At 40.5% G+C, this 24,435-nt stretch overlaps 1 protein-coding gene and 1 long non-coding RNA gene across 2 annotated transcripts in view; both read left to right on the forward strand.

Annotated features, from left to right (window-relative positions):
* Positions 1 to 24,435, forward strand: part of SLIT3 (slit guidance ligand 3) — a 474,289-nt gene that overhangs the window by 76,822 nt on the left and 373,032 nt on the right. The window lies entirely within an intron of this gene.
* On the forward strand, positions 14,239 to 21,882 carry LOC135422439 (uncharacterized). Its single transcript, XR_010434481.1, has 2 exons — positions 14,239 to 15,528; positions 21,766 to 21,882. It is a non-coding gene; the product is annotated as an uncharacterized LOC135422439 (long non-coding RNA).

A 24,435-nucleotide genomic window follows, 5' to 3' on the forward strand; every position in this document is an offset into this window, starting at 1 on the left:
TCATGCTTTTAAGGGGCTCTTCCTGCTAGAACTATTGGTGCACTGATATCCCCTCAGGACCCCTGCTGTAGGCTTACAGCTGAAATGGTGAACATTAAAGTCCATTATAACATTTAAGGTCACAAGGTTTTTCTCATGTGGTCTCTGTTTACTCTGGATGCTCCTTTGAGGCTCTGGAGTGTGAAGGGGTGGAAGAAAACACAGAAATCCAAATTTCAGCTTGTAGGAGGACAACTGGGGGAAAGTTCCTTTTGATAAATGCTCTCTGCTGTGGATGTCACTGTGACATTTTGGGGGAATGTTTTATCCTTTAAAGCCATATGCCTCATTGTCTCTCTTTTCTTTTCAATTCCTTATTATTTTTTATGTGCTATATACCAGTCATCAGGTTGTATTCTAGATCCTGGTTTTCCTTTCATTACATGGCAACGTGCTTTCTCCATTTCTCTGGTTAAGCACCGTTCCAGACCCTTTAAAGAAAGGTTGCTCATGCAAAAACTATGCTGAAGTGCAAATCTGGACGTATTCAGAGAGCTGTTGGATTCGTTTTGCTCAAGCTTTCAATTGATTTTAAGGTATGAAAACCTGGGCTTTTATCCAACTGGCCAGGCTTATTCCACCATCTGCTTTTGCAGATATTGCACCTTCCTTTGGAGCTGCTGGTGATATATTTGAGGTATTCACAGGCACCGTGGTGAGAGGCACTGTTGTGGATGTCATCAGTGATGAGGCAGTGGGAAAGCTGAGTGCAGTCACATCAGATCTGGGGAGGTGACATGTGGCTGCCTTGTCTTGTAAAGCCAGGCTGAAAGAAAATGAAGGTTAATTCCTGTTTAGGATAAATAAATCATTACTGTAGGGACTGAGGCAGAAAAATGATTTTCAGTGTGTTTGTCACGTGAGGTAAAATGCTGCTGTTTTACAGAAAATAAGCAATGCATGTGTAAGAATAAAATGATTTATGCTAAACCACAGATTGGTATTAGTTATTCATCTGAGCTTTTTATGGGTCCTTAGGTGAAAAATTTACTGATTTTGGGCATCCTTGTTGGGCTTGCACCTTAAAGGTTTGGATGTGGTGGCCTAAGTGGATCCATTTGTGGCTCTGTGCTCATGTTCTGTGTGATTGGACAAGTTTCAGTGTCATTCTCTTGTTTCTTTTCACTTGCCTCACAATGTCTGCACCAAAACAGTGTCCACTTGCAAATGTTCTGACATTTCAAGGAAATGTCAGAACCACACCTGTGGTTCAAAGGCTAATTAACATAACTTTTTCTTCCAGGGAGTTTTACACCTGGTAATATAAAACTACCTCCAAAACATAGCTTGGGCTTATCTGTGTGTGAAATCCTTGTGGAAAATCAGCCCTGTGCACAGCACAGATGGAAATGTGTGCGCCATAGGAGGGAAGTTCAGAGTTTAGATCCTTGAGAATTTAGGTCATCCTTTCAGCAGCAGGAGAAAGATTTCCTGCAGGTTTATTTGGTGCCTGATCAACTTTGTGCCAAAGTTTCTCAAGAATTTGGCTGGAGAGCAAGGAAGCTGCTTGTGTACATCATTAACCTTCTCATTTCTGGGAGGTTTGAGCTCTCCTGGTTTTGTTGACATGCCTGATTATGGAGCCTCATGAATGCAGATAAGGCCATATCTGTTATTGGTAGTCTGGTTTTCGGTCTGGAAAAGAGGTTCTTCTATCAATATGATCATAGAATGGTTTGGGTTGGGAGAGACCTTCAAGACCACCTTCTTCCACCTCCCCTGCCACGGGCAGGGACACCTTCCACTATCCCAGCTTGTTCCAACCCCTGTCCAACCTGGCCTTGGACATTTCCAGGGATGGGGCAGCCTGTGCCATGTCATACCATAAGTGGAAGAAGATGATGAAGTCCAGCAGAAATTACCTTGGCCAACTAAATAAAAAATAAGGAATGAAATCATGGGGAGATTAAGAAATGTTTATAGAAAAATTTAACATGCTGTCTATTTGAATTAATATTTAACAGAATATCAGGTTGTTCTTTTCTCTGAAGCTTTAAGCTGCATGTTTTAAATTGAAAGAAACTGGAGATTCAGGCAAGATCCATGAGGGTCCAAGTGCTGTTAGCAAGATTTCATGGAAGGATCAGCCCTAAGCCAGGGAGCAGCGAGCATTTAATTGATGAACTCTGGATTGGAAAGAGTAACATGTGGGTAATTATGTAGAAACAAACATCCACCTCAAACTGACATATGTAAGGTTTAACTGTGGTTTAGCAGGCAAACTAAAAATCAAAATCTCCTGAGTTGAGTTTGTACCATCTAAGTAGCAGCCACTATTAAATACAGACTTATCATGAGAGGCCCAGGGCAACCAATGCTTTAATTTACAGACTTTGACCCCAAATGAGTAAATTAGTTGGCTTGTGCATCTGCAACACCAGCATTTACCCTGCAGGTATGGAATCAAGGATGATTTGCAGCCTTCCTGAAGTGAACACAGTTACAGCACCAGCCCCTGGGATCTGAATTCCTCCCAAATATGATGAGCCTACTTTTGATTTAATTTTTATTTTTTTTTTTAATATGAGAAGAGAACATTTAGCAAACTGGAGAGCACTTGAGCTCAGACTACAAATAGTTTTTCAGATGTCTGCTATGAATGGATGGACAAGAATTGAGAGACCACTTTTGTCAGATTTGGCAAAATGCACCCTGTGAAATGGGCTTTATTTCACCAACATTTTTTGCTTCAGGAAGGAATGCTGATAGACATTTCAGCATCACCACTTGCCCATGTTTTGACATTCCTATCAGCTATGTGCTATTTGCAGGGTTGTTTGCTTTCAAGTGGTGCTTTTTAAAGGTTTTTCTCATTTAGATGTACTAGTATTTTAAAATTTTGGTTTATGGGGATTTTGGAAGATCTCAAAATATACAGGTTTTATTTACACTTAAACAGAAGTTTGTTTCAAGATATTTAAGTCCTATTCTAAGTCTTCTTCTGCCACAGAATTTTACAATGTACAATATGGGGAGCCACAATACTTTTCCTCTGGGACTGACAATAGCATATTGCATGTGGATTTGGGAAAATGTAACATTTGAATTGAAATAGAATTGAAATTCCTGTCTTCAAGATGCATTTTATTTGTGCTACATTAATTCTTTTGCAGCTAACCCACTATGAACCCTTTAACAGTTAATGACTTCTAGAAAGAAGTTCCTTTAGTATTATGCACGTGAAATTATCATATTTTAACATTTACAAAAGCTTAAAAAATTAGTTTTAAAATAGGGAGATGTTAAAACTTTTCGGGGGAGTGATTGATTAATTAGGAGCATCCATTGTTTTTCACATGTGCAGGTTTCTTTGAATTTTAGTCTGTTCTCTCAACTTTGGGAAAAACAGGTCTGCTAAATGAGTTTCAGAAACAGATTCCAGGCCTGATTTCTTCAAGCAAGGGATTGGTATGGGAGGAATGCAGTTATCCTGCATTCTGTGGCCTGGAAACCTCCTGAGGATTATACAGTCAGAGGATGCTTTTTTCTTTTCTAAATGTTTCTGCACTTCTCATTTGGCTTTATGGTTAATACTGGGAGAAGTTGTTTGCTCGAGATATTAATGTATTTCTCTTTGGAGCAGTGGCAGCTGATGCCTGATGCTCCTGGCTTGTTGTGTTCATGGCATGTTTGTGTCAATTCTCACAGCTCTGAATTTCTCTAGGATTTGTCTTTATCATCATATGATGATAAAATCTCACTAAAACAATGCAAATCTAAGAGGAATCTCTGGGAACTCTGGTTTGTTCACAAAAATGACCAGGAAAGCATCGCCCAGGTTGTGCCTCTGCATTTTGCAAAGATTGCTTATCAAGGAAAGGCAGATCTGTGTGTGTGAGATTTGAGCCTGAAGAGAAGAAGCTCCCAGAAATACTCCCCTGAACGTTAAGGCAGCCTTGTTTTAATTTCAGTGGTTGCAATAATAACCACGTAAGGAGCAGAAAATAGGCAGTCTGAGCTGAGCAGGGAAAATTGTGGGGTAAGACCTTCACTTCTGTAATCAAAGCATGTAATAGAACTCGATTGTACACAAATTTATGCTTATGACAGCCTTCATTTCATGTTCTATTTAAGAGGACCTCTGTATGTGAAAATGAGTAACAGGCCAGCCCAAAATAAAACAGACTTCACATGGGATGCTGTTTGGCAATGCATTCCCCAGCCAGCCTAATCAGAAGCCATAAATCAATAGGCAAATAGGACATGCCACTAATTAGTCAGTAGAAAATTCTACCAATGGGTTTTTAGCAGAGACTTGTGCCAAAAAATCCCCCACTTGTTGAAGGCATCTTTTCAACTCTGCTGTGTAAAAGACAGATCTGGCTTTTCCAGAAGAAAACTTATGTAAATGGGACGAGATTTGTGTCTTAACTGGGGTAAACCAGCGTATCACTAACTGAAATCAAATGTTTGTGGAAGTGTCTCTGGGATACATCTAATCCTAGCTGATTTCTATTAGCTGATTTGTTTTGCAATTTAATGGCTGTCAAATTTGGCCCTCTGTGTCAAAATCCTGTTTAGCCAAATGTCATTGCCAAGGCAATCAAACGAGCAGCACTCTTGGTAAATAAAATTTGGCAGAAGGTTCACCAGTGCATGTTGTGGTTAAAACAGCCCCACTCAGTATTTCACACGTGTGTGAATTCTTAAATGTATCAATTTTATATCAAATAAGCATATTTTAGTTCATGATTGCCAAAGTTAAAGAAAATTAAAAGGTCCCCTCGAGTTGAACTCAGCAATATACAGGATGCAGTCCCAAATACCTGCTCAGGTTTTATGCCTTTGTGGATGCCAAATGTGAATCTAACATAGAAGAAACTACAAAACAAACATTCCTTTTGTTTCACAACTGTTATTTAATTTAAATCATGTTATCCTGTGGTATTTTAGTGTCTGTGTGCCCAGCTGTTAATGAGGGCTTTTGACATGCACAGCTGCAGGGGTGATCCCTGAAGAAAATATATTCAAGTCTTTCACTTTCTACACACAATTTATGTCTTTCCAGTTTAGATATTTGCATACAGACTTCTATTCTGATGTGCATTCTTGCTGAGTTGCTTCATAAGTCTTTTACATTGCTCCATGAGAATTAATATGTGCAATGTACATACAGAAACTGCTGCATGGGATGAAAAAGGTCTGTTGAATTAATGATTTTTCTGGAAAGAGCAAGTAGAAAGTTCTATGAGATATGAGTTACTTTTGAAGTATCATTCTCCCATTTTTTTCCCTTATATTTTTAGTTTCAGGTACAAACATATAACGTTTCTCTTTTACCTGTGTGCTGGGGGATTTTTGTGTTTGGGAAGAGTGGACATTGCATCTCTACTTACTTCATGTTTTTGTGAGGTAACAATTTCATGTGATATAGGAGAAAGTATCTATGAAACACACTGAGGCCTGAGTTTTACTTGTAGTAATACTGAATATCAGACATATCCCAGTGGAACATGCATAGGGCACTTAAGTCCTCCAGGAACTGAGCTATACCACAAGGACAATCCATAGGACTCGATAGGAAACTGCAAGTCAAGTAATTTGGAAATTCAACATTACAAATACATGGAGACAGAGCTCAAAATCCATTGAATCCTCTTGAAACAGAAAAACAAACAAAACCTCCAAATAACCGAAATCACAACCCCTTCCCCCCAACCTTAAGTCCATGTTAATGGACTGGCTACTTCCTCACTGCCCAGTGAACATATATTTCATTCCAAAAGACAGATATAATAGCTCAGTCCTGTAGTAAGTAATGTGGATATTGTATTTTACTTGATTAAAATAATTTTTGACTGAATGCAATGAAAGGTGGATGTGAGTGTGGCACTCTGAAGTCTGTGGTGTATTAAAATAATGATTTAAAAAATATATAATAGATGAACTAAGGGTTCTTCAACTCCACGAAGGAAAGAAACTGGTCCAGCAAAAACCTCTTGTGTTCTTTTATTTTTTTCCCACTTGTTCCTGCTTAATCCACCTCTGCTCTTTTCCCTGATGCTGGAAATTGGAGGTTTTTTTCTCCTCCCATGACAGCTGCGAGACTGGACCACGTCGCTGGGTGCTTCTGGATTGCTCTTGTAAGGGCTGTTAAAAAGCTGTACAATATCATAACACAGGCATTGACAGGGGGCTTGTGCCACCTGTGTCACTCAGTGTGTGCCTGTGGGTGTGGGAGGTCAGGTGGGCCATTGGGAATGCCCTGGTGGGATAACAGGAGGGGATGGATCCCCTGGAGTGCAGCCCCACTTGTGCTGAGCACTGCCTTGGCTCAGGGTTGGCTGAAGTAAACAGCTTGTGCAGGGAATGTGAAAAATTTGGAAATCTCCGTGGTTGTTTTCCTGCAAGAGAGGATTCTTTGAGGATTTCGTTCTTCTGCTTTTGATCAAATGATTCCTCGGTTTGTGTAATCATTGTGCAACCCAGGCTTTTGTAAATGGGGTTTGTTTATTGTAAGGAAGGAGACAGATGTTTCTTGTAAGAATTTCTTTTTTTCAGTGCTGTATAACATAGAAACACAAAGTTTTTTACTGGGTGCTGTAATCCACTCATGCTGTTTAGAACTTTGGGCTCTGGTTGCTTCACCAGTTGTATGGACCCTCCATTGAGAAAATAAAGCAATACTATCACTGAGCAGTGCTCAGGAATTAGCATAGAGCTTTTAGGAGCATCTATAGTGAATCCTGAAAAACATCCTGAAGGGTTTTGAACTGCCAGCTTGACTGTGCTGTTGGATGTTAATTATTCCCTGCATACCCTGCACCCTTATTGGTTTTACTGCCTTAGAAAATGTGGGAATGGTGAATCTCGAGTTGCACAAATAGGGGAGGATAAATTACACAGCTGGTTTTAGGAAGAAAATAAATAAATTATTGATTTTCACAAATGACTGCTGCAGTATTTGGCACCAACATCTCTGAGAGAATGCTGATGGTATTTGCAATGCACCCCCAAAGAGCTGTTCCAGGCCTCCTGTCCCCTGTTTTTCCATCATCGTGCCTGTTGCAGTGAGAGTTCTTAAATGGGTACTTTGTACAGGACAAAGGCAACTAATGTAGAGAAATAATCTCTCTGCCTATGTTAGCAGAATATTTTAGTATTTTGGGGTGGATGGAGTTCCCCAAACTGCTTAACTGGGGGAATCTGGCTGCAGATTTGCCATCTCCCTCTTTCCAAGAGGGCCGGCAGCAGCGGTTGGCAGTTGTCATGTCAGGGGCTTAATCAGAGCTTTGCATCTCTGTACATCTGGAGACACTGGTTTGTTTTCAGGGCCTGTTCCAGGTGGTCAGGCAAGGAACCAGCTCCCTGTGATCCCAAACCACCCCTACGGAAAGGGCTGCAAACGCTGAGCTTTGTTCCCCGGATTGCTCAGGCACCAAGAGAGGGTAGTTAGAGGAGAAGACTATTTCTGGCATGCCAAGGGTATAATTTGGAGGAATCAAGTCTTGCTGTATGTTCTTAGCCGTTTTTTAAATGCAATTTGACGTTTCCCTTAAATATGCCATGAGATCTGAAGTTCTGGCAGAAGATGAATGCTGTGTCCTTCTAAACAACATCAGATACGTGTGCACCCCCGGATGTGGCAACACTCGCATTTCCTCCCAAAATCTTCTTAGCAAGCAAATGCATAGAGTAGGAAGTGAAAAACATCTTCCAGTGAAAGATTCCTGACATCTTTCTTGCTACTAGTGCAAAAAAGGAATGATCTTTACTCCCTGCTTTTCTTGCTCATGCTGTAGCAAACATTTAAGGTGGTGATGCTTAGAGTAACTTTCAGGGGATAAAGAAGAAAAAGGATCCCATGTGTTACTGTAAAAAAACCAAACTAAGAACATGGAATTGCAAGGTGTGGAGAGGTGCACTTGAGACTGTGAATATAGATTTAAAATGTAAAAATAAATAGAATGAATACCTAGAAATGGAGTGTGAATGGTTGCACACCTTTTCAGTCTTAGTTTTGCATTTTCTCATCGTTTTCCATGTCCTTACACTCCTTTGTTTCACATGACTCTGGAGCCCAAGTTGTCCAGACCAGCATTCAGCACTCCTTTTATGGCTCCTGAAGTGTATTTTTCTTCTGAGTATTCAGTTATAGAATTTCCTATCCTGAAGTACTCACTTTAAAAAGAATTGTGAGAAGGGTTTGCACATTAATACTCTTGGAATGAGGGAACAGTTTCTTGGCTCACAGGTCCTGAAATCAAGCTGAAGGGCCGAACTTCTGAAATAAATCAAATCAGGGATTTCTTTTGTTTAATTCGTAGACACGTCCAGACCTTTACTGGAATAAATTAAAGGGCAAATCTTATCTGAACTGCCAGTCTTTAAGATCTTTCCCACTGCTTATCTTCACCTTTTTATTGAGAAAGCAGGGATCAGGCTTTGAATTGTTGGTTTGCCAACATCTGTCTTCAAGCAGTGTAGCACAGGTGTCTGTGAGGAATATTTTAAACAATAGAATTGTATCTGTTAGCTGGAGAGTGCATTGTATTCACCACTGGCTGCAGTTTAGCATTCCTCTCAAGACTTTTCCATGGTCAGGGATCCTGTTCTCTCTCTGAAGGAGTTGGAGAGCTCCAATGTGCTGCAGTAGTGAAGGTGTTGACTCCAATCTTCACTTCAGATTACGTGGAGAGGTTTGAAATGCACAGCATTAGTCAGGACCAAGACTCTGAGCTTCATTCCCAATTCTTTCTGGACTGAATTATCAACTGTAGGACTTTCTAAGTTGATTGGTGTTGCTTTTGTTTGTTTTTTCTTTTCAAACAACCCTGTGGTAGGATCAGTGAGAATCGAATATTTTGTTGCTCTAGCCTTAGGTTGCCTTAATGTGCTAAAATCAAGCAAAGAAGATAAAACACCTTCCAAGTGTACTACTGGAGCATGTATGGTGTGGGTCTGTGCTTTGTGGAATGATGTAACACAGACAGTGTGGTTCTGCTAACTAAAAAAGTCCACAACATCTCCTGAGGGACATACTGTCATAGTAGTCCAGAGAGCTTTTCCTGGAAGGACAGAAGAGGAATGATTGAGAATATCACATCTCTTAGACATGTGCCAGCAAAATTTCTGATATAAGTCATGTTTTGTAGCAGCTGGAGTAGGTTTGGGGTTGTTTGGTTTTTGTTTTTTTTCAGAATATTTCTCTGCATGTTCTGTCTCCTTTCCGCTCTTTCTTAACGTTTCATTCCCTTTGCAGAATGAAAGTACTGTGAAAATTAGAATTTACTTTCCAAAACTACAATTTCTAATTGAGTATAAAATTAGGAAAAAGAAATGTGTTTTTTTCCATGTCCACAGTGTTTTTGCAAGGGGGGAGGGAAATGATGTTATGTGGAAGGCTGGGAAGAAAATTAGAATATGAGGAAGTGCAGCAGTTGAGAATCATGGACTGGCTGTGGTCGGCAGGGAGATCTAATCCCACCTGCCTGTGGTTGTGTCCAGATGGATTTGGAGCCTCTCCAAGGATGGAGACCCCATCACCTCCCTGGGCAACCTGGTTTAATCTCTCTCACTTGGGGTGGTGCAGGGGGAGGGGTGTGGAGGACCTGGGGGTGGCTGCTCCTGTGTGTGGGGTGACACAAGACTTCTTTTAGAGCCAGAAATGGCATAATAAATAAAAAAAAGGGGTGGAAAAAAGTTCCAAAGGGCAGCTTTATTTATAAAACACCTACTGCAGCTGTTTGTCATTGCAGGCAGCAGCTTTCTTGCTTAATTGCTGGTTTATTTAGGAAAGCACAAAGTTTGTTTGTAGACCAGACTTTTTGGCAAGTTTATTATGAAATACAGTGTAGTACAAATTCTGTCCCTTTTAAATGAACTAATTACAATGGAAACTTAAACAGATGTTTGTGTTTATCTGTGGAGATGAAATCTTGATGCAAGACAATTTTAGTCCAACATTAATTGACTTAATAAATGCTTGAAGTGTAATGAAAGTTCCTTACAGCTTTAAAAAAAGCTGGTTTTGCCTCTTTTTTTATTTTTTAAATAGAATGATGAGAATCACAGAATGGTTTGAGTTGGAAGGGGTTTCAAAGATCATCTAGTTCCAACACCCTGCTAAGGGCAGGGATGCCACTCACTAGAACAGGTTGCTCAGGGGCCCATCCAACCTGGCCTTGATGTGAAGGATAAATAAAGGAATGAAAATTAGTGAGCAGTATTTATTTTTAAATTTAATAAGCATATTAATATATTGAATTATTTCTCTTATCTCTGAGTTTTCTTGGAAATAAGGATAATTACAAAAAAGCTCTAATCTGTTATGTATTTTCCCCCTCACAATGTGTCTGGTGCTGCAGCAAAACTCTCCTGTACAGAACAGCAATTCAGCAAGTTGGATGTTGAAGGCTGCGAGGTGAATGGTGGGAGTTCAAGGCACCACGTAGAACAACTGAATTAAGCACAATGCACAGTTATGTAGTAAGTCTGGTGTTATTTTTGGAAGAGGATCTTAGAGAAGCAGGATATGTGACAAGTTATGAAAGTCTATCATTTCATAGCTCAGAGGAGGCCCCAGAATGTCACAGAAACACCGCAGTGCTGGTGCACGGGGGCTCACAGGGGAGAGCTTTGCCTTCTCCCTCATCTTTCTTCTGCTGTTTACACCTGTCAGAGCCAAACTGGTTCAGCCAAAAAAAGAGGTGGAATGTTTTCAGTTGGTGTAACTGAGCACTCCCTTCCAAAACCAGTCTGAAGTCAGGTCTCCTGCAGGAGGGGAGGTCGTGTGTCCACGGCTGGGTCATCCTCAGCTGGCTACTGAGTGTTCCACTGAAGGGAAAGTAAAATCCAACAGCCACTCTGCCCTGTGCAAACTGCTCCCTAGATTCAGAAAGAAATTAGAAGTGAGATGGGGTTTCTCCCTGGAAAAATAGCCTTAAAAAGGTGCCAAATCACTGAGTATAAATCACAGACATCTTTCTCGCTGGGTTTTTTTTGGTAGGTGGGATAGTGGGAGAGCAACAGCACTTCTAGAAGTTTCATTCATGTTTCAGATGTGTTTATATGTTTTTATTTTCACAGCTGTGGACTCTAGGAAGATTGATTTGCTACAAAATTGGGGAATAGTAGTCTTAAAAATGAGCAGGTTTTGGCAACGTGTCCTTCAGTAACGAACCAGGAGTCTGAGAGTGAGCACACGCCTGTGGGTTGTGAGGCTCTCTGCTTTCTATGGGATTCCTACAGAAGGATTCCAAACTTCCTGCCGTCAGAAGCCTGTAGTTTTGTGCTGGAACAAAACAGAAATATTCTGGTAGGAAGTGGTTTCTAGGATTTCTTTTAAAGCTGGTGACTTGATGTGCACAGTGCAGGTAGCTGGTTCCGTGCCCAGGTGTTACTCCTGTTGGTCCCCTTGTAATCCTGATGTTTTCCTGTTGTATGAAAATGCTGGTGATTTTGTTCAAGATGATGGATTGCTCTAGAGAATTTTTGTTCCTTTTAAAAAACTGCTCTGTAATGCAGATATTCCTTTTGCAGTTTCACAATTTCTTAAGCTGCTTGAAATCGTCCCAGGGTTGTGTTTCAGCTTGGCGAGATTTTCAATTGTAGGACTGCCACGGCAGTATTTGATGGCTGGATTAAATAAAGTGGGGCTGTAAAATACTCCTCTCCTTCCAAAACAGCAATGAGAAGTTAGCCTGACACTGAATGGCAGCTCTTTTGCAAAAGCAGTTAATCTTTATAGTACGTTCCTTAAAAATATGTAAATGTACTCAAAAATTGGCAAGTGTAAGTTTAGCAGTGATTAAGTGAAATCGTAAGTTACACTTTATAATATCTTTCAATCTCTTTTTCTGCTTTCCCTGGGCAGTAGCAGAGTTTTTTCCTGGGGTGCCAAGTTTAGTTTATAAATTGGAAATGTGTAAGGAAAGAATGTTCTCTGCACTGACTCACTCTGGTGTCTGGTCTTTATTCCAGGCCGTACTGATGACAAAGTATGCTATGAATTTAGAACATCTACAGCCCTGCAGAGGTGGCAAATTGCTTTCTGCTTTACTTCCAGTGTTTGCAAGCTCATCAGGCTTGCCTCTTGACCTCTTCTACACCAAGTTGCTCTTGCACAGCAGAGCAGTGGCACAGGTGTGCTCTTTCAGACAGGAATGCAGCCTTTCTGGGGTATCAGTGTGTAAAACTTTCCTGCTTTCCTCCCTGTGCATTCAGAAGTATGAGTTTTCTTGATTTTTGAATTTTTTCTATTAACCCTGAGAGCTTATGTAGGTGATAAACCTTTAAAATACCATCCACAGACTGAAAAAAACCCCAAACACCTCTGTTTGTGATTTTTGTACGCGTTGGTTTCATGTAAACCAAAACAGAAGTCACTTCTGTTAAAAATAAAACCTAAAGTAAAGTATCCTCATGGTCTTTAATCTCAAAATGGGAAGGCACCAGTATGAGAAATTGGAAGAAAAGCCATGTGAGTGCTTTTGGGTCAGTGTTGCATCTGACCTAAAGCCTTGTTCCCTTTTGTTCTTCGGGAAGCAATCCATTCACTCCTGTGGGATGTACATCCCTGCTCCCTGGGAGCAGCAGGCTGAGCAGCTTCCCTCACATCTTGAGGTTATTTTATAGGACTGTTTTGCGTCTGTAAATGACAGTAATAGTTGCAGGTGGAGGATGGGGAGCAAGGGATACTAAACTTTGACAGCATGTATGTTTTTAAACTGCATTTTTCTTTTCTGTGGTGATTTTTGGTCTTCAGCAAATGGATGAACAAAGCCCAGCTACCCCCAGCACTGTGGTGCAGCTGGGACTGCCTGGAGCTGGGCTGTGCATTACTGGGGCTGTGCTCATGTTATGGTCCTTATGTTTATGGCTTAGGTCAGTGGGAGTCAGTATTGGAACCTTTTTGATTATTCAGTTACCCTTTTCAGTGTTACAGGTGTCTCCAACTACTTTTGCTTCAGTTGCTTTCTGCATTTCTTTCCATTACCAAGCCAAAGGACACAGTGCTGAGTGAGGATTCAGAGAGCTTCTTGTCCTCACATCCCAAAATTTGGTACCAGTTGGTGGATCTGTCACTTGACAAGTACACAGACAGCCCAGTAAGGAAGTTTCCTTCCCTACTCCAACATTTTATTTTTGTTATTTGTGCGAGGAACTGTGTTAGCTCCTGAAATAAGTGGCTTGGGTGTTAGACTCTGAGTAGGTCTGTGACAAAAATTTTTTGTCATGCACAATGATGTGCATAAGTGCTCTGTATGTGGGATTTGGTTATGCCAGATGGTGTATCAGTGCCTCTGAGAGCTCTGCAATTAATTGGGTTTGTTTCCTGCATCTCTCTTGACTGGGGCAACCAGACAGTGATTGCTTCCCTTTCCCCAGTGAGATTCAGGACTAAATAAAACTCTATTACACACCTAGGGCAGCAAATTATTTCCACAGGCCTCTACAAGTGGTTTTTTCTTGAAGGCAGATGATGAGTGTAGGAGAGGGAAACATGTCCGCAGAGAAACCCTGGTGTCCCTTATGCAGCTTTACAATGAATGAACTCACAGCAATAATTCTGACAATCTTGACCTAGAAATTTGGGTTTATTGCTACATAAATATGGGCTTGGTTTTGCAGTTGTTATCTTTGCTCTGGGTAATTGTCTGCAGAGCCATCAAAATCCTAAAAATAGCAGCTGATAAGATATGGGACATGCTCTTCATTTTTTATTAATCTGAGGTGATGCCATCAAAATAGTAATTACTTTTCCCTGGATTAATTTTATGGCGCTTGAATCTGGAGGTTTTTTTCCTTCTTTCACCTTCACCTTTTTCTTACTGGAAATATATTTTAAAACTTCAGGTAAATTTAATTCTTTCATAACTACTTTTTAATTTCTCTGTAGATCTGAGCACATTTCTCATCTGTGGCATGCAGTTCAATTATGTGACTTCCACAAAACTTGAAAAAAACCTCTAGGACTGTGCTTGTGCTTTTTCCAAAAGTTGTTTATGTTTTCGTCCTCTAAAATACCTTTGTGCTATTGCAGTATTGTGATCTATCTGTACAATTTTTTGCTAGTCAACTATTTTAAGCTCGTGATTCCTCTTACTGCCACGACACTGTGTTGTCACATACGTCTGTTTGTTGCATAAGCAACTGGTATTTGATTTTAATGGAAGTCTTAGAATTTGAGGTGATGTCTGGGCTGGAGCGGGCAGGTATCGGCGGAGCAGCTGAGGAATGTGGGGCTGGAGGAGGCTCTGGGAGGCAGGAGCTGTGTCCTGCAGCAGCCGCTGACATTTCAGTGCCATCCCCACAGTGTTTTGTGTTCCCCGCTGGGCGCGGGCGGAGGGCACGGAGATGGGGAATTAAACTTTGAACCGAGGAACCCCCGGGTTTGAGGGGCCGGGGCTTTGAAGAGCAGGAGATCACAAGAACAATTTCCTGTTGGTTGCTTGGCTTCAGCTGCAGCTCCATGCGGAGCTGGACTGGGAGCTCAGGCTGAGCCCCGGCAGCAGCCGGGTTGTTGTGTGCTGAGCAAATACGGCACATAGGACACGGCTCCATCCCTTTGGGACCTGGGGTCACACTCATTAAGGGCTTTTCCTACCCTGAATGGGGTGATTTGCACTGTGGTATAATCTATTGCTCTTCAAAAATCTTTGGTTTCTCTTTTGGTAAAGGTTGCAAAGTGAAATTTGCCTTCATTACATCGTTAGGATTGACACCTATAGTCATACAGTTAGAAGAACCCACACCCTTTCAGTATTTTATCTTGGGGCAAAATTGGGAGAAAATTAGACTAAAAGTATTAGAATTCAGTCAGAGTTTTTGATAGTAATGTAACTGCTTTAATGCTAAAAATGAAGCTTTATATATGAAAGTGTTGCCTGACAGTCACTTAGCAGGATCCCTGTCAACTATTCAAAGCTCATCACCACTAGTATTTCTCTAATACTGTCCTGCTAACAGAGTAATAGCCCAGGAGTGATTGTACAGACAGTGAAATACCCTCTCAAACATATACCCTGTGCATATAGTTCTATTTATATATATATATACACAGGCACATATGTATGCACAGGCTTTATAACAACTCTTACCTGAAAATGTCAGGACTGAAGGTCAATCTGCTGAGTGCAGCAAATGCACTATAAATTCTTTTTGGATCCAAGTGGAGAATATTTGTTTGCTGCTGTCAGTTTTGAGGTTATATGTATTACTCACTGTCAGGAAGCTCGTTCTCCAAATAATAAATAGATCTGTCATAAAAATTCTAACATACCTTAAAAATGTGTTGTAGGAAAAACAATGTTTTTATAGATTAGCACATCCTTCTTGCTGACTTTGTGAAGGAATTTGAGGGTACACAGTAAACTTTTATTAAGAATTTATGGTTTCCTGGCTCACATTTACTGTGTATTGATAAGAATAATCTCATTGTTTTAACACAGCTCTATTGGCTTGTATTCTTTTCTCTACTTTCCATTGGTGGTTTTTTAATTGAGCCAAAAAGAAACAATATCCCTGGGGAAGACTTGAGAGCAGAAGGTAAAGTTCAGAAGCAGAAAATTGTTTTCTTGTAGGGGACAGCACCTGGCTGACCCTTTGTTGTTTGAATGTGGCCTGAAATTCTTTGTGGTTTGAGTGTAAAACCTTTGCCTGCCATTGCCCTCTGGCAATTGGCAAGTCAGTGCTGAGCTGGAGATTTTTCCCTTTCAGAACATGAGCAAGTGGGTGGTGGTGGCTGCAAATGTCCTCAGCTTTATCCCTCTGAGAAGGGAACAGGCAGGGAAAATCAGGCAGATGAGAGTAACAGCATGAACAGGCTGAAGATTTTACCATGGGGAATGTCTTGTGCCATGATCCACCTGAAAATATCTATTTTCTTACTGCGTGTCCAGTATCTGGGGTGGAATGGGAGAATTTCACAGCCCAACTGAGTGGGGGTTTCTTTTTTTTTCTTTTTTTTGTTTTCTTTTTAACTTCAAGGCAAAGTGTGACCTTCTAATGCCTTTTTAACCTCTGAGCACTTTTTCAGCACAGAAGCAATTTACTGGCAAACAGTAATTAACCTGCAGGGAAACACATCCTTGAGTTTTATTGTATCTCAGTATATGGGTCAAATAATAACAGTGCAGAGGTATCATCTGTGGCATTTGAAAATACCAGTAGAAAAAAAAAATCAGCAGATTTAATTTAAAATGAGTATGTTCAAAGATGTAAGGAAGAAAGCTCATTTAAGAGAGCAGTGGTGTTTTGAATTAAAAACCTTTTGGAGGTTTTCAATACAGTTTTATTCTTTTGAGATGGTGATAGCCACTCAGGCGAAGGTTTGGAGTTATTCAGGTTTTTGTTTGGTCAGTTTGTGACTTTTCAGAGACAGTTTGTTAGTGTAATCTAACTTTTGCTTTTGGTATATATGAACAGAGGACAGATTTGCTGTTATTTATGAAGGAACAGAAACCCCCAAAAAGTGAATCACTAAACTTCCAAAACCTAATATTTTCCAAGCCTATTACTAAGTGTTCAGAAGAACTAACATACTGTTCTCTACCTGGCTTTTGGGCATGAGGAGATTGACTTAGAGGGGAAAATGAGAGTGAATCAGAACATAGAGATTAAGTGAAACAGCATCATAGTTTTTCAAATATGAGCTGTTGAACAGGTTGAAATCAGACATGGGGTTTGTAGGACGCTGAACTGGGGCCTCTCTCTGAGGATGTGCCCAATGGGCCTCACCTGTTCCTGGGTTTTTGTTCTTTAAAGCACTTTGGCATCACCTCTGGTGCACAAGCAGGGAGTCTGAAGGTAATAATGAACCAGCAGGTCTTTTGAAATGACTGATGATCTTCCTAACAGGGAGAATAAGAAGAAAATGGTGGCAGGAGGGCAGAAAGAAATCTAAATTCACTCAGTGGTTTTTTACTACCTGAGAACCCTCTCCCAGGCTATTTATAAAATATTAGTTTGCATTACACAGCTGAAGGAATTCACAAAATGCTAAAGCTGTGACTAAACCCAGGCTGTTAGGGTTTTTCCCTTTGGTGCTCAGAGAAATGGGAGTTGAGGGAATTGACAGTGAAACATTGCGAGTTTGCAGCAGGAATGTAACTAAGAATTGATATTTTAAATGAGGCGGAAGGGAATTAAACCCAAACACAAACTCCAGTGCCATTACCCCAGTAATGTATGGAATGCACTGCTCTGGGAGAACTCCTTCCCTTTACCCCTCCCACCCCATCCTCGAGTCCTGCAACTCTGCAAAGGTCAACTCTCAGAAAAGCTGGGAAAGATGGTAGGAAAAAGCCAGGGCTGGAAACTCTGAAGAAGGGCCTTTGAAAGGGGATCATATTTGTTCTCTGGGCCACACAGCATTAGGAATTTCCATAAGGGTGAAAGAATTTACAATGTGCAGCCTATGCATAACCAGCTCCTGCAGCCTGTAAAACTCGGCGTGTTTTTCCAGTAGTAGGAGCTCCTGCAGGAATCCCTGCTCTCCTCCCAGCCTGCTGCAATCCTGGCAGTCCAGTGCTCTGTGAGAGAAATCCTGGGGTGCTGTGCCCTGGCAGAGGTCCCTGTGTTAGTACACAAATCAGAAAACTCAGTCCTGTGTAACAGATTAGCCAGGATGGAATTGTGATGTCCACCACCATAACATAAGCCTCCCTCCGAAGCTGACGACAGCAAAAGTTCCAAGTTAAATGCAGATTTTAAAGTTCTATTTTAATGCATGGTTACTTTTCACATTCCAGGAGTGTGTTTAGTAGGAACAAAATGGTTTTTTTTTAAACTTTATTGGGACATCTTGAGTAATAACAGTAAACATGATAACAAATTATTCTTTACTGCAGTGGTGTTTCCAAGAATGAGAGGTAGAAAATATTTGAGGTGAATGTGTGCCCTTCAGTTTATAGAAGTGAAGAAACCATGTCCCAGATTTCATATCTCCACTGTGCCCCTCTAGTCTTGCTGGTACTGCTAATCCAGCAGGAGAACTGAGTATTTGGCCTAAGATGTCATAAAGGTCACGCTAAGATTCACTGACATAACCAGTAATATACTTGAAATCTTATTTCCAGAGCTCCCTTTAACTTTGAGACCAAGGCATTTTCCTCCTGTCACTGTTTATTCCTGAGTGAGTGGATCTTTGTGTCAGTGAGCTCCTGCCTTTCCACAGATGTCATGGAGTTCTTGTCCTTAGAAGCTGCTTCTTCCTCATCGGCTCTAATGGTAGATTTTCAGTTTGGTGTTTGCATTAGGGTTGTTAGGAAGGATTGAGATGATTCTTTCAGTCTGTATTTGTGCTCCAGATGGGTGCCTTCTTGCTGCACCAGAAGGCTCAGTGCTTTCCCCAGAAGGTTCCAGCTGAACCAGAACGTGGCAGCCAAGGCCAGGGACACAGGAGATGATGTTTTTTGCTGGTTGGGCCCAGTTCTCCCCTCTCCACTTCGAAAAAAACCCAAGAAAATAAACAGCAGGGCATAGCCCCTTGTCATGCACTTAATGTGTGGGGATGGCAGAGAATGATCCTTCATTAGCACATGTTGGAGATGGGAATATACTGTGGAATTGTCCAGCTGTGGCTTTGGTTTGGTGGAACTAGGGAAGATTTCAGTCACAGGAACTGCTCACCTTCTGATTAAATAGATCAAAGCATTGGCCTTTTCAGTGCACTGTATAACAGTGCACGAGGTCCAGAAGAAAAGCACTAATTTTTCAACCCAGCAGAATACAAAGGTCAGGATATTTTTTGAGTTTGTACTGCTCCAGTTCTGAAGTGCTTTGTAGTGAGCTGTGGTGCTGTGGTTTCAGAACAGAGCAGTTATTCAGGCTCAGTAACATGAAAAGAGTTTTATGAGGTTGAGTATAAAGAAGTGTTTCCAAGTTATGCTAGGAAGGCAGATATAATTACTTTTCAGACTGTTCTCAAAAAAAAAAAAATCATTTGAAATCACAGATTGATAGATATAACTTTTTTTTTTTCATAAATAGCACCATTCTGCAATAAAAGTGCAGTCAGTTGCTTCAGTGATTAAATCTCTGAAACTGTTTAAAGGCTCTGGAATGGCTTTGTATTAGGAAAAATAACAGTCTTGCATGGGTAAGTTTGCCTTGTTTGGGATAGCTCCTATCAAAAGCTTCATTAGCTTTACTGGTGATAGTAATTTGACTGCAGCACATGCCAGTTTGAATGATGTTGAAATTCAAGACTGGATTTAGGCTGCTGAAAGCAATGAGTCACTGTACAGAACTGAGGTGGTGTGAAAAGCTTTGCTGTGTTTAAAAGCATTTTATAAGTTGGAGGACCCCTGTGTGATGGTTGTAGGTGGATATATGGTCACATGAGCTTTATTTCAGAGATTAGGTAGTATTTTCAAAATGTAATTTTTGATTCTGCAACTTTATCCTGTAGTAAGATTAATGAAGAACACAGTGATTTTGAGTGTCATCCTCTAACAATATTTTCAAGGGAAGTAGTGAGTGGGGTCCTGTCACGTTTCCTTTTGGCTCATAGGAGTGCTAAGAAATGCTAGGACATATAAAATGGAATATATAATTCCACCTCAGTTTTCGAAATTTAATTATGTGAGAGGATTTAAAAACCTTGCCTTGGAATTATCAGGCTGGCTGATTTGAATCAAAGTAGTGCTGTATGCTGCTAGAAGTGTGCTGCAAAGAAAAGGGGAGATAAATCTCAGTTAAGAAAAAATCCGATACCTGATCCAGCCTTTAAATGTGCCTAAGTGATATATTCATCTTGAGCGTGGCCTTGCTTCTGATAGTTTTTGTCCTGTGGTTTATTTTTCAATTGCTAAAGCTATTCCAGATGCCAGAAGTGTCAAACAGACAAAGCAGTGGTTCCAGTCGACATAAATTCAGATTATTGATTTAAGGGGTCAGTAGCAGCATAAAAATACATTATATATTTAATGTGTGAACTGACATATAAAGTCTTTGAGTGGCGTTATTTTGGTGATGGGCAAATATTTAGTCTAGTTTGAATTAAAAATCCATCATTTTTCAAGCTGAGTTAGGTAGAAGTGTTTGTAAATATTAGTTAAAAATTAAAAAAAGTCAGAAAGGAGTATGAACTGCCAGATTTTGTTACAGGGATTGGGGACATAAGAACCAGTGTGTTCCTCAAAAATTCATCTTTTCAAGTCAGGCTTCTGGATTTATGGTTGAAGAGAAAGTAAAACACGAGTTATAGGTTGATTGACAGGAAACTCCAGGCCGTGGCTGCAGTACAGGCAGCACTGGCAGCTGAGTCAGTGGAAAAGCTTTTTCACCATCATGTGTATTCCTTTTCTTTACAGGTGTGTTTAGCCAAAGATTTTCTTTCACTTGCCTTTGCTCTAGGAGTTTTTGTCTTTGGATTGCATCCCCCCAAAAGCTTCAGTAAGAATTAAACAAATGGCTTTAGCTTTAAAATATAAACCCATAAAACGAGTGTGATGGTTGGAGGCCCCCCCCCACCACACACACTTTTAATTAAGTGACTGTGTTGTTTCCAGATGAGAGGAAAGATGACTCATTTGGGGACTTTGAATGATCTCTATTTTGTATTGAAAAAGTAAAAAATTAAATTCAAAATGGTTACTTCAAGTTGCACATTAGCACCTGCACCACAACTGGATAAACTGTGTCTCAAAGTGACATGTTTTAGTCTGATTTTTTTTCCCCCTAAAGCTTAATTTCTGGAGTCTGAACCCAACTTTTTAGGTTTAATGAAGTTCTAACCTTATAAAAGCAGGGTTTTATCATGGAAAATGCCTGGTTTCCACCAGGAAAATGTACTTACACCTTCCAGTACCAATGTGAGAGGTATTAGGAGTCATGAGTCTTAAAATAGAAAGAAGGAAGCAGCTTTAATCAATACAAGGCACTGCACTGGGATTTAGAAAACTTGGTTTGTTTATAGATTTGCTGGGGCTTAACTGTGTGGTCACAGGCAAAAATCTATTATTGATAATTGTTGCTGCATCATTATTTACTATTCTTCCATTGATACCTTAGTGTAGAGCATCTCCTTGGCTTACACCAAGTTTAGTTGGAATCTCTGCTCTTGGTATAAAATGACAACAAATGCCAAATCTGAAACACTCCAAGTTGCTGCAGAGCTGCAGCTTTTCTACTGGAATACAGAGAAATACCTGGAATCAAGGTTTGGCTTCTGGGAAAAGCCCATAATTGACTGCACACCTCTGCAGAGAGTTTTAAAATAAAAACTTGGTGTTTCTGTTGCGTAAAAATGCAATAGCTGTTCAATTCTTCTTTTATTAGAAACTAAGGAAAAGCTTAAATAAACTTTTGCTTTACAGCCTTTAATCTTTGTCTTTAATTAACCTTGGAAGGTGGTTAAACACCTCGGTGTAGTTTTTGGGGTTGACAGTTGCCCATTTGTCAAAGGGTGAACATTAACAATCCCCATTAGATGTCAGGGCTCGGATGGGTGCAGAAAGATGTGTCTGTTCAATTCAGTTTAAAAAGCCAGGTATGTAAAGTGTTTATTGCACCCTGAAATTGAATTTTTGCATTACTGATGGTTTACTGAACTTACTTTTCACGCTGTGACTATGGTTATAATAAAAGTTCTAAATAAAACCTTTCAGTAAGTGTGTGTTTTTATACGTGGAGCACAGTTTTATTCTTTGAGTCCCTGGCCGTGTTGCAGCTCATGGAGCAGGGGGGGAACATTTTACAAAATGATGAATATTTCCTGAGTAAAAATGAGATGTTGTTGGGAATGTATAGAAAGACAGACTAAATCTCTTCTGTTTCCAGCATACTGTCAGCTGGACTGAGTCATAAATTCTTCAGTCAACAGCAGTTCTGTGAATGCCGGGAACAGAAATGTTAAAGTCTTGTACAGAGAGTAAAGAGCTGAGACTTGCAAGTGAACTGAAAGGACTATGATTCATTAAAATCTGAGAGAAGTAGAGGTCCACAGGTGAGAACAATATATTCTTGTCATGTGCCCTTTCAGCACAGCCCAGCCATTCATCATCCTGCTCCTTGCTGTAACCAATGCGTTACGAGCTGTGTTTTCCTTCTAGGCATCTTTTTCTATTTTTTTTTCTTCTTTTTCTGTCCCTCACCCCAAAAAAGGCAATGGAATTTTGCTCAGATATTTGCTTCTACTCCCCTTGTTGAATCTTTCATAAATCTTTATCTGTTGGGTCAATTACAAGTCATTACTGAAATAATTCATTATAGGCTCGGGCGAAGTTAATATTGTTAAATTATGAACAACTGCACCGTGGTTTCTTCCCTCAAGTTTTCCTTGGGGCTGGCAAAGTGTGTGAATGGGCTGCTGGGGCTGAGGGAGGAGCAGCACCAAAGGAAAGGGGACAGAACTGGCTGATGTCTCACTGAGCCAGAGGTTTGGGGTTTGTCTTCATGGCTGGTGCAGCACAGTTGTTCAGCGAGAGCTCAGGAGTGCAGTGTGTGACTTTACAAGTACCTACACCTCTCCTATTTTTATTCTGTTTACACATAAAATAGAACAAAATCTTTTCCTGTCTCTTGTTGAAGTAGAAGATTCTCTTAAAGCAGAATTTATCGTGGATTTACAGGCACAGGGGAGTGGGGCTTCCCAGCCTTGCTGGCAGAAATTTTCCAAGTGCACACTTCACTAGACCTAATAGGGAGACAAACCCATGAGTCTTCTTAAAGACTGTCTTTTAATTAGCTTTGTAATGGATTTCCATTGACTTCCTCAGCATGAGAACTACTCCATTAGTTCATTACTATGATTTAAAAGCAGCTAATTACAATCATAGCTAAATAATTGTATTCAGGTATTCCAGCACATTTTGGTTCTCATATTAGCAGTTTCCAGGCAATGCATCTCACTTGTGTCTCGTTTATAGCCTTCTTACAAATGAAGTGATGGCAACTTAAATGTCTCTCTCTCTGTAAAACAAAAAGGGAAAATCAATAATGTCATCCATAAAGAATGTGAATGTACCAGCATTGAAAATGATGTAATGAGAATGAAATTCCTTCTTGTCCTTTTCTGAATGAGACTATAATACTCTTTGATAACAGTTGGTGTCTTCAGAATTACTGGAAAGAAAAGCAGCAAACAAAAATACTTGGTAGAATTTCAGCTCCCAAAGCCTGCAGGGTAGAGAACAGCAAACCAAGGCTAAATGACTCTGTTTTCACATAATGCACTGTAGATAAATCAAAAGTGTTTCAAAAGTGGAGCTGATAATGTTTTTTCTTGGTGTGATTGTTACTCAGAGTTAATAATAGATTATCCTGTTTGTAAAAGAAACGTGCTCACTGAGCAGGGACTCCTTTCCTTTCCTGTCTGGTGGAAAAGACAAGTTTGAGGTTGCAAGGAATGTATTTATTGGTGTGGGGGGTAAACTGATGCTTCATAGATGAGTTGTGAGAGCAGGAAAAAGGGTGTAATCTTAGTCATGGAAGAGCTGTTCCTGGAGCTTCCCTGCCCTTCTGTTCCTGTTCTTTTCCTCAGTGTGCACAAGTGCAGACTTGCTGCCTGAGGGTTGAGATTGGGGCTCTTTTAAACACGTTGGCACTAAGTTTGTGGAGCCTGCAGATTTTCTGAGAATCATTTCCTTGTGAGACTTTGTAGTTTCAAGATCTGGTTGGGTGGGGACTTGATGCTTGTTATTTGAGATTAATAAACCTCTCCCTGATGTGTCTAAAGATGGTGTTATGAGGTGGATATTAAGTGCTGGTCATTAGGATATTGAGGATATTAGGATATTGAGTGCTGGGCCTGATGTATTTGAAGTGTGGAGTTCTTTATGACAGTAGCTGTGACAGTGATTTAAAATAGACTCGAGTCTATTTTGTGTTCTCTGTAATTTTGGTATGGGAGGTTTTCCAGCAGGAGTATGTGGTGAAATCTCAGAAGGCTTCACTTGGAAAAACCCAAACCTTTGCAAACTGTGATTTGGCTGAGTTTGTATCAAAACTGTGACATTAAATACGCATTTATAGCACAAACATTTGTACTTATTGATTGTCTTGGTGCTCCTGAAAAGTTTTCTGCGTGTGAACACAGCAGTGGAGTCAGGTAGGTTCATAAATCTAAACCAAACCACTTCTAGGTTGCAAATGTGTCTGCAGATGAATTTCCATTTGTGCAGAAATAACAGTTGCTGTAACTGGGCTGTATCAGAGTACAATGTGTGTCCTCACACTGCACTGCAAATCACTGAGGCTCTTGTACAAACTGTACAGATGACAGAGTGGGAGCAAAGGTTTATAAAGTGACTTGTCTCCTGAGCCACTAGAATTGGGCTGCACCTGCAGCCCCTTGCCCCTGCTGTCACCCCAAACTACCCTGGAATGCTTTGGTGCTCCAGTGGGAGTGTTGGACCTTCACCCTGCTCACCTCAGCCTTCGAAATTGTGATTTACGGGGTTTACTCTGTTCAGAAACTCACTAAAACACCAAAGGAGCAGCACAGGAGTG

Source organism: Pseudopipra pipra, chromosome 15 (assembly GCF_036250125.1).
Source record: "Pseudopipra pipra isolate bDixPip1 chromosome 15, bDixPip1.hap1, whole genome shotgun sequence".
NCBI classification, from domain to species: Eukaryota; Metazoa; Chordata; class Aves; order Passeriformes; family Pipridae; genus Pseudopipra; species Pseudopipra pipra.